This window comes from Arachis ipaensis, chromosome B9 (assembly GCF_059453495.1).
Source record: "Arachis ipaensis isolate K30076 ecotype BB chromosome B9, ASM5945349v1, whole genome shotgun sequence".
In the NCBI taxonomy this organism is placed as follows: domain Eukaryota; kingdom Viridiplantae; phylum Streptophyta; class Magnoliopsida; order Fabales; family Fabaceae; genus Arachis; species Arachis ipaensis.
The window spans coordinates 135,552,720-135,564,047 of NC_142444.1; the positions used below are offsets into that span (position 1 = coordinate 135,552,720).

General features: G+C 41.4%; 1 non-coding gene across 1 annotated transcript; it reads right to left on the reverse strand.

Annotated features, from left to right (window-relative positions):
• Positions 1-1,197: 1,197 nt before the first annotated feature.
• LOC148546448 (small nucleolar RNA R71) lies at positions 1,198-1,305 on the reverse strand. The gene has a single exon (XR_015900827.1). It is a non-coding gene; the product is annotated as a small nucleolar RNA R71 (small nucleolar RNA).
• Positions 1,306-11,328: the final 10,023 nt, after the last annotated feature.

The following is an 11,328-nucleotide window of genomic DNA, read 5'->3' on the forward strand; positions in this document are numbered from 1 at the left end:
GGTTCAATCTTTAAATTTTAAAATCATATCTTTTTGTTTCTTGTTAGTCAAGTAAACAACTTTAATTTCAAAAATCAAATCTTTTTAAATTTCTTTTTCAAATCTTTTTCAAAATCAATGTCAATCACATCTTTTTCAAAATCAATTTCAAAATCTTTTCTAACCTCTTATCTTTTCAAAATTTGATTTTCAAATCTTTTTTTTATTATTAACTACTTAACTTTTTGTTTGATTTTAAAAGTTTACTATTTCAATCATATCTTTTTCAAAACTACCTAACTAATTCTCTCTCTAATTTTCGAAAAACACCTTCCTCTTTTTCAAAATTCCTTTTGAATTAACTATTTGTTTTAAATCTTAATTTGATTTAATTTTATTTTCCTTTCTTAATTTTCGAATTCTAACCTTAATTTTAAATTAAAAACAAAAATATTTTTATTTTAATTTATTTAATTTTTGAAATTCTTCTCTCTCACCTCCTTCTAATTATTTATTAATCTACTAACACTTCTCTTCCACCCAAGAATTCAAACCCACTCTTCCCCTCTGTGTTTGGATTCTTATCTTTTCCTTCCTCTATTCTTCTCTTCTTATACTTACATAAGGGATCTCTATACTGTGACATAGAGGATTCCATATTTTCTTTTCTGTTTTCTTCTTTTTCATATGAGCAGGAACAAGGATAAGAACATTCTTATTGAGGCTGATCCTGAACCTAAAAGGACTCTAAAGAGGAAGCTAAGGAAAGCTAAAGCACAACTCTCTGGAGAAAATCTGACAGAAATTTTCGAAAAAGAAGGAAACATGGTCGAAAATAATAACAATGCAAGAAAGATGCTTGGTGACTTTACTACACCAAATTCCAATTTACATGGAAGAAGCATCTTAATCCCTGCTATTGGAGCAAACAATTTTGAGCTAAAGCCTCAATTAGTTTCTCTGATGCAACAGAACTGCAAGTTTCATGGACTTCCATCAGAAGATCCTTTTCAGTTCTTAACTGAATTCTCGCAGATCTGTGATACTGTTAAGATCAATGGGGTTGACTCCGAGGTCTACAGGCTTATGCTTTTCCCATTTGCTATAAGAGACAAAGCTAGAATATGGTTGGACTCTCAACCTAAAGATAGCCTGAACTCTTGGGATAAGCTGGTCATGGCTTTCTTAGCCAAGTTCTTTCCTCCTCAAAAGCTTAGTAAGCTTAGAGTGGATGTTCAAACCTTTAAACAGAAAGAAGGTGAATCCCTCTATGAAGCTTGGGAGAGATATAAGCAACTGACCAAAAAGTGTCCCTCTGACATGCTTTTAGAATAGACCATCCTGGATATATTCTATGATGGTCTGTCTGAATTATCTAAGATGTCATTGGACCATTCTGCAGGTGGATCAATTCACCTAAAGAAAACGCCTGCAGAAGCTCAGGAACTCATTGACATGGTTGTAAATAACCAGTTCATGTACACTTCTGAAAGGAATCCTGTGAGTAATGGGACGCCTCAGAGGAAGGGAGTTCTTGAAATTGATACTCTGAATGCCATATTGGCTCAGAATAAAATATTGACTCAGCAAGTCAATATGATTTCTCAGAGTCTGAATGGATTGCAAGCTGCATCCAACAGTACTCAAGAGGCATCTTCTGAAGAAGAAGCTTATGATCCTGAGAACCCTGCAATAGCAGAGGTGAATTACATGGGGAACCCTATGGGAATACCTATAATCCCTCATGGAGAAATCATCCAAATTTCTCATGGAAGGATCAACAAAAGCCTCAACAAGGCTTTAATAATGGTGGAAGAAACAGGTTTAGCAATAGCAAGCCTTTTCCATCATCCACTCAGCAACAGACAGAGAATTCTGAGCAGAATCCATCTAGCTTAGCAAATATAGTCTCTGATCTATCTAAGGCCACTCTAAGTTTCATGAATGAAATAAGGTCCTCCATTAGAAATTTGGAGGCATAAGTGGGCCAGCTGAGTAAAAGAGTCACTGAAACTCCTCCTAGTACTCTCCCAAGCAATACAGAAGAGAATCCAAAAAGAGAGTGCAAGGCCATTACCTTACATGGTGTGGCCGAACCCAAAGAGGAGGAGGAAGGCGTGAATCCTAATGAGGAAGACCTCCAGGGACGCTCAGTGACTAATAAGGAGTTTTCCTTTGAGGAACCAAAGGAATCTGAGGCTCATCTAGAGACCATAGAGATTCCATTGAACCTCCTTCTGCCCTTCATGAGCTCTAATGAGTATTCATCCTCTGAAGAGGATGAAGACATTACTGAAGAGCAAGTTGCTAAGTACCTTGGTGCAATCATGAAGCTGAATGCCAAATTATTTGGTAATGAGACTTGGGAAGATGAACCTTCCTTGCTTACCAATGAACTGAATGCATTGGATAGGCAGAAATTACCTCAAAAGAAACAGGATCCTGGTAAATTCCTAATTCCCTGTAACATAGGCACCATGACCTTTGAGAAGGCTCTGTGTGACCTGACCTGGGGTCAGGAATAAACTTAATGCCACTCTCTGTAATGGAGAAACTTGGGATCTTTGAGGTGCAAGCTACCAGAATCTCTTTAGAGATGGCAGACAACTCAAGAAAACAGGCTTATGGACAAGTAGAGGACGTGTTAGTAAAGGTTGAAGGCCTTTACATCCTTGCTGATTTCATAATTCTAGACACTGTGAAGGATGAGGATGAATCCATCATCCTTGGAAGACCCTTCTTAGCCACAGCAAGAGCTGTGATTGATGTGGACAGAGGAGAGTTGGTCCTTCAACTGAATGAGGACAACCTTGTGTTTAAAACTCAATGATCTCCTTCTGTAACCATGGAGAGTGAGCATGAAAAGCTTCTCTCACTGCAGAGTCAACCAAAGCCCCCACAGTCAAACTCTAAGTTTGGTGTTAGGAGGTTCCAACATTGCTCTGAACATCTGTGAGGCTCCATGAGAGCTCACTGTCAAGCTATTGACATTAAAGAAGCGCTTGTTGGGAGGCAACCCAATGTTATTTAATAATATTTATTTATTTTCTATTGTTATTTTATGTTTTTTTTAGGTTGATGATCATGTGGAGTCACAAAAACTACTGAAAAATCAAAAACAGAATGAAAAACAGCTTTAAAAATAGCTCACCCTGGAGGAAGAACTTATTGGCGTTTAAATGCCAGTAAGAAGCATCAAACTGGCATTTAACGCTAGAAAGAAGCATCAAGCTGGCGTTAAACACCAGAAACAAGCACCAGACTGGCGTTTAACGCCAGAACAGAGCATGGAAGTGGCGTTAAATGCCAGAAACAGGCAACATTTGGGCGTTTAACGCCAAAAACAAGCAGCAAGCTGGCGTTTAACGCCAGACATGCATGCTAAGGGCGTTTTACATGCCTAATTGGAGCAGGGATGTTAAGTCCTTGACCCAACTGGATCTATGGACCGCACAGGATCCCCACCTTTTCTTCTCTCCTCTTCACACCTTTTCATAACTCTCTTCCCCAAATACCCTTCACCAATCACCTCAATCACTCTTCTCCATCACCTCTTCACCACTCACATCCATCCTTTCTTCCCCATAAACCCCACTTACCTCCAAAATTCAAACTCTTTTCCCTCCCAAACCCAACCCTAATGGCCGAACCCTAAACTTTCTCTTCTCCTTCTTTCTTTCTTCTTTTGCTCGGGGACGAGCAAACATTTTAAGTTTGGTGTGGTAAAAGCATAGCTTTTTATTTTTCCATAACCATTAATGGCACCTAAGACTAGAGAAACCTCAAGAATGAGGAAAGGGAAGGCAATTGTTTCCACCTCTGAGTCATGGGAGATGGAGAGATTCATCTCAAAAGTTCATCACTAAAAAAAGGATGGAGCAAATAAGAGAGCCCACTTATGGACCTCAACAAGAGCATGAGGAAATTCTTCATGATGAAATCCCTGAGATACCTCAAGGGATGCACTTCTCTCCACAAAACTATTGGGAGCAAATCAATACTTCTCTAGGAGAATTAAGCTCCAACATGGGACAACTAAGGATGGAGCACCAAGAGCACTCCATTATCCTCCATGAGATTAGAAAAGATCAAAGAGCTATGAGGGAGGAGCAACAAAGACAAGGAAGAGACATAGAGGAGCTCAAGAGCACCATTGGTTCTTCAAGAAGAGGAAGACGTCACCCTCAATGGAAAATTGGCAGCCTTGTCCAGATTTCTAGCTGGATCAGCAATAAGATCTCTCCCCTTCTATGCCATTCTAAGGAAGGGAAAGAGATTCAAATGGATAATGGAGTGCGAGCAGGCCTTCCAAGATTTCAAAAAATTCCTGGGACAACCTCCTATCTTAACTCGGCCACGGGAAGGAGAACCCCTTGTATTATACCTCGCAGTAGGAAGTCGGGCAGTAGCCTCAGCATTGGTCCGAAAAGACGACAGTGGGCAACTACCTATATACTTCATCAGCAAAGCACTACAAGGATCCGAACTGAACTATCAAAAAATAGAAAAATTTGCCTATGCTCTAATACTAACATCTCGACGACTTCGTCCATATTTCCAATCCCACATTATCAGGGTTCGGACCAACCAGCCAATAAAAGGCATTCTGTAGAAAACAAATTTAGCAGGAAGAATCTTATAATGGGCAGTCGAGTTATCTGAATTCGACTTTCAATATGAAGCTCGGACAGCCGTCAAATCACAATATTTGGCCGACTTCATTGCAGAATTTACAGACACTCCAAAAATCCCTACAGAATGGAATCTCTATGTAGACAGTTCCTCAAACAAAACTGGAAGCGGCGCAGGTGTGATAATTGAAAGTGACCAGAAAACTCAAATCGAACTTTTCCTCAAATTTGGGTTCCCTGCCTCAAACAACCAAGCTGAGTATAAGGCACTACTGGCTGGTTTGAAGCTGGCTAAGGAGGTTGGAGCTCAAAAGCTCATCATCTTCAGCGACTCACAGGTGGTCACTTTACAAATAGCAGGGAGCTACCAAGCCAAGAACCCCACCATAAAAAATTACTTAGACAAAATCAGGGAACAGCTCGGATAACTCGGGGAATATGAGGTCCGCCACATACCCCGAGAACAGAATGCCTAAGCTGATGCACTCTCAAAACTAGCCAGCACCAAACCAGAGGGCAACAATAGAAGCCTCATCCAGGAAATGCTGCAGAACCCGTCAATCTCGGAAGAAGAAAAAGTCCTAGCCATAACAGGTCTGGATCAAGGATGGATGACTCCCATAATTAACTACCTCAAAACAGAAACACTCCCCGCAGATAAGAAGGAGGCAAAGAGGTTAAAACGGAAGGCACAATACTACACTATCATAAATAATACTCTATACAAAAGAGGGATTTCAATACCATTGTTAAAATGTGTGCCAACTTCCAACACAAAGGAAGTTTTAGAAGAAGTACACAGTGGCATCTATGGCAATCATCTCGGTGCACAGGCACTTACCAAAAAAGTACTCCGGGCCGGATTTTATTGGCCAACTTTACAAAAAGAAGCCACAAAGTTCGTAAAGACATGTCCACCATGTCAGAAACATGCCAACTTTCACATTTTCCCGCCAGAGGAGCTCATCAGCGTAACCTCACCCTGGCCATTCGTAAAATGGGGACTCGACCTTCTCGGACCTTTCCCTCAGGGATCAGGCAAAGTCAAATTCCTCATAGTAGGGGTAGACTATTTCACAAAATGGATCGAGGCATAACCTCTAGCTAACGCCACTGCTCAAAGAAGTCGAAAATTCCTATATAGAAACATTGTCACAAGGTTTGGGGTTCCATACTCCATCACCACAGACAATGGCACCCAATTCACAGATGCAGGTTTCAGAAAGCTAATGGCCGACTTGAACATAAAACACCAATTCACTTCCGTAGAACATCCCCAGGCCAATGGACAAGCCGAAGCTGCCAATAAAGTCATATTAGCTGGGCTAAAACGGAGATTACAGGACACAAAGGGAGCCTGGGCTAAAGAGCTTCCACAAGTCCTATGGGCATATCGGACAATGCCACATTCCACCACAAAGGAATCACCCTTCCGATTAGCTTACGAATGGAGGCAATAATCCCAGTGGAGGTCGAAGAAGGGTCGCCCAGAGTGATCCACTATAGTGAAGAGACCAACTTCCAACTTCAAAGGGAAGAACTCGACCTACTTCCAGAAATCTGAGAAAGAGCTCGGATCAGGGAAGAGGCATTAAAATGTCGAATGGCTTCAAGATACAATCGAAAGGTAGTGCCGCGAGGTTTTGCCGAGAATGACCTCATTATAATCCGAAATGATATCGGAACAACTCGACCTGGAGAAGGAAAGCTGACAACAAATTGAAAAGGACCCTACCGAGTCATAAAAGTACTTGGAAAGGGCTACTACAGACTGTCCAAACTCGAAGGGCGAGAGCTTCCTAGGTCATGGCACGCCTGCAACCTAAGAAGGTACTATAGTTAGAGGTGATAAAGGATCTTAGGATAAGGCACACTCTTTTTCCCGAAAAGGTTTTTTAATGAGGTGCTAAGCCAAGATCTACAAATTGCCCAACTTAGAGGGATAACACTCCCACATGTATATATCTGCATTTTCTTTTGAATAAAGTTTTTTAGATTTTCTACAAATTCTCAAGACACATTAATCTGAAACGCTAAAAATTCATCGCCCGATTATAAAGCTACAAGATCGGCAAAAAGTGAAGATCAAATTCACTGTCCGATCACAATAAAGACCAAAGAAGATGAAAACCAAATTCATCAAAAGGTCGACCAAACAAGGATCAAACCTAACTTCTACAAAATCAACAAAGATGAAAAAGCGACAAAAACAGAATAATGCAAGAAGTTATCGAAAGTGATCCATAGAAAGGACCTGATGAGGTCTTAATAAAATGGGTTACTAAAAATAACTTAAAACACAGGCAAACATAAAGAAGTCGGACCAGTCGACCACAATACCCAAAGTTATAAAAAGTCAATCCCTGGAAAGAGGCCTGGCCAGCCCTAAAAAAGAGGATTACTAGAAATAACTTAGAAGAGACCGACATGTGAAGTCGGCCTTCCACAAACAAGTTATAAAAAAGTAATCCCTGAAAGAGACCTGACAAAGGTCCAAGAAAGAGGATTACTAGAAATAACTTAGAAGAGACCGACATGTGAAGTCGGCCTCCCACAAACAAGTATAAAAAAGTAATCCCTGAAAGAGACCTGACAAAGGTCCAAGAAAGAGGATTACTAAAAATAACTCAGAAGGGACCGACGTAAAGAAGTCGGCCCAAAAACCAAAAAAGTTATAAAAAGTAATCCCTAAAAGAGACCTGACAAAGGTCCAAGAAAGAGGATTACCAGAAATAACTTAGAAGGGACCAACATGATGAAGTCGGCCCGATCAAGATGCCAAAGCTAAAGGTAAATCCATGGAAGAGACCTAACATAGGTCCAAACAAAACAGATTACTAGAAATAACTTCAGGCTAAAGTGAGGAAGTCGGCATACAAGTTGGACCCAAACATCCACGACCTCAAAAGAACCAAGCTACAAATATGAAAATACAAAGGCAATCAAAAGAGGTTGGACGACAAGGTTCCAACACTCCAAAAGAACCTAAAAGATATCAGACAGGTGCAGACAAGCATACCATAAAAGAAACAAGCTTATAATATTAACAAGGCTCAAGAGGCCACCCGAAGTCGACCCCAAAAGGCCTATGAAAATACTTTGTTTTTTCCAAAATAAAGTTGCTAACAGCAAAGCAACTAAAAGTGTTCAGAAAACAAAACAACAAAACTACAAACCGAAAAGAGTTTAAGACCCACAGATCGGGCCATACACATCAAAAGCTCACAAAACTACATTGGATTCAAAGATTCTCCAGTGACAGCATCCCAAGGTGAAGGAGGTCGAGTCTGAAGGGGCACCACATCTACTGTTCCATCATCCCGATTCAGAATTTGAACATTGAGATCAGAATCCGGTTGAGCGACTTCAGTTGAAGCAGAGGAGGGCAGAATATTAGAGGTTTTGGCAGAAGATACAGCAGGAGGGCCGACGTCATCATCATCATCAGGATCATCAGGAACAATCTTACCATCCCTAACAATGTTGTCCAGACTAAAAAGGGAAAGGTCAAGCTCCGGCACAAGAACTCGAGCTTGCTCCTTCAAATTCTCATAAGCAGCATTAACACTGCCTACAAGGTGACCTTGGAGTCTGGCATAATCAGCCCGGACAGATTCCAAACTATTCCTGAGATCCATCATCTCTCTATAGGTGGTAACATAGCTCTCCTTATGTTTCAACACTGTCTCCTCAGCTAATTTCACAGAGGCCACCAAACCAATAGCCCGAGTCTTCTCCCCCTCTAACTCCTTCTCTAGCTTGATCACTTTCACATCGAGCTCTTCCTTTAAACCCTTCATCCAGTCGAACTCCAACTTAGCCGCCTCCATGAAGGCCTTTGTAGCATGAAGAGGAAGATCCTGGGCCGTCCGATATAAAGCTGCCCCCATATGAGCTATCTTAATACCGCTTCGAGTTATAAAATCCAAATGACGAAGAAGAAAAACATCCTCAGTAGGAATGGCCCCATAAGGACCAATTTGCTGGTCAACAAACTCGATAGCATCAAAATCAGGGGCATCAAGGTTAAAGGGCTCAGCTGTCTTTTGTTTTTTTGGAGGAGGAGCGCCAGAGGTAGCAACAGAAGCCTGTGGAGGATCAACCAAATGAACTCGAGGAGTAGGGATCATCCTCCTCGGTCCAAGAGAGCTCGGTATGGATGGCTTCGACAGAACCTGAAAGGACCCTTCCCCAGCCACCTTAGCCGAGATGTTCTGAGCCGCAGAAGCCTTCCTCACCTTCTTAAAGGCCTTCATAGAGTCATTGTTCTTGGCCATCTATGAAAAACAAAAATCAACCATAAAAACAGGTTACAAACTGGAAAAAGAAGAAAGCAAAGTAAAAACAAGAGCAAAATATATTAATCACTACCCAGCTCAGCTCGGAGAAGAGAGGGATTCCCTAGAAATTTCTTTGTATCAAGATGGGGAGGCTCCCCCCAGTTCTCCTCCAACACGGTCACAAAGGCTTACTCAACCTCATCCAACATATCCCAAGTATACCTAGACACCACTACATTCTTTTGCCACTCTAAAGGAAAACTAAGCTCGCCATTCTCATCCAAAAAGAAAGCCCGGGCTCCTTCAACAGCTCGGACTTTGAAGAAATAATTCTTAAAGTCACGAAAAGATTCATCATACATGGAAAAAACTTTGTGCCCTTGGGCAGCACGAAAAGATACCCAGGCAGCTTTCTTCTTAGCCACCCCGGGCTTGGTCAAAATAAAGAGGTAAAGAAAAAGGGTCTGAGATGGTTCAACGTCAAACTCTTTTACACAGTAATTGAAAAATCTTAATAAAACCCCACGAATTCGGGTGAAGTTGGGAGGGAGATACATTGCATGACCACATCAAATTGGTCTCGAAGGGCGTAAAAGGGAAAGTAATGTTCATCTGGCTGAAGAAATAATCGTAGGCATAAAAGAAAGGGCGCTCCCCCTGGACAGAGGTCGGGAAACAAACCCTCTCATCGAAATCAGGCACTACAAGCTCATAATCCTTCTCCTGGGACCAACTACTACAAATCCTATGATGTTTCCTCAGCTCTACGCAGTACTCAGCATTTACCATAGAAACACACATCAACACAAGGGAGTCCAGCCAGTCGGACATACCCTCAGGGACCTTGGAAGACGTCTCAACAATATTTTTGCGAGAAGACATGGCCAACTAGTCCTACAAACAAGAAAAGAAAATGGATTACTAACCAAAACAGTTCGGGCGAAATCAAAACAACTCGGACAAACATGAATTGGGGCAATACAAGCAGTAAAAAGGAAAACCCCAAGACACACAACAAAGTATAAAGGCATCCTTTGGAGGCAAAGACAGAGAAAGGACCCAGTAAAACTCCTGGCAAAGAAAAATTCCCTTCTAGGCAAACGACAATACGAAGAAGAAAATTAAAGCTATCCCCACAAGGAAAAACTTTCTTTTAATCAACACTCTGAAAAAGAACCTCGAACTATAGTTTCAGTCTACAAAGCAGAGGAACTACCAAGCAACATGCCAAAGTAGAAATCATCAAAATCATAACCCTTTTACAAGAGTCAGGCAAAGCCATTACCCCAGAAAAGCTACAAAATCAGAGGGCAACAAAACATGCAAAGCCCTAAAAAGCCTCAATCAATCAAGAAAAATACCAGGAGTACGCATAAAGATGAAAAAGAAGCCAGAAAAAATACATCACAGTGACGAACAAGCACAAGAGTACAAAAAGGTTCAAGCTTTCCAACATACACTTAGGAAAAATCAAAGCTTTACCAAAAAAATGAGAACAACGAAAAGAAGAACCAACCAGAACAAAGGAGAAAACTTCGAAGAGATTGAAGACGGAGAGACAGAATCGCCTTTCGAGCAAAGAAAAACACCAAGAATCACCAAATAACGTCGCGGAAAGAAACACAAAAATGCAAGTCTCAGGCAAAAACTGAAAGTGAGAAAGAAAAGGGGGAAGTTACAGCAAAGAAACAGAGAAGAGAAACCATTTTTGTGAAAAGTTCAAAATGAATGAAGAAATGGAGCATTAAAAGAATTAATGAGGTTATTAAACCCTCGCGCATTCCCAAAGCAAGGAGACGCGCGTTTTCAAAAGAATAAAAATTCAAAAGAAAACGTTCCGCATTCAAAGGAGAACTCTACAAAGAAAAAGTCGACAAAATATTCGAGTTCGGCTTCACCAGAGAAGGATCGAAGTCCTAAAACTAAGACTCGACCTCAAAAGAAAGACCGAGCTCGAGCAGGGGCACTGTTCATACCCTGGTTCGAGCTGTCCAACCCGGGATGTTTAGCGACAAGGCGACCGACCTCTTCAGGTCAGACTATCCGACCTCTTCTCAAAGAGCTCGGCCAAATTGCCAGGAAAGTCCAATAAAGGGCCCAGATACAGGAACACGACCCAAATCCAAGGGTAGCCCAAGCCTATAGAGATAAGGGCGGTTCCCTTGAAGATAAGATGACCTCACTCAAAGATAAGATAAGATAAGATAACTATCTTATCCCCAAAAAGGTCATCCTCTACTATTATAAATACACTGGAGCACCCAGGTATAACTCATACTCTGATTCTACTAAAAACCTGCTTAATACCCTTGCTAACTTAAGCATCGGAGTCCCTTGCAGGTACCACCACCCTCCGGTGACAAAGGATCAGCAGTGTAGCCAGTCCAACAAGTTAGGACACGACAGCTCCGGCCGCCACCCACCAGCCGGACACACCA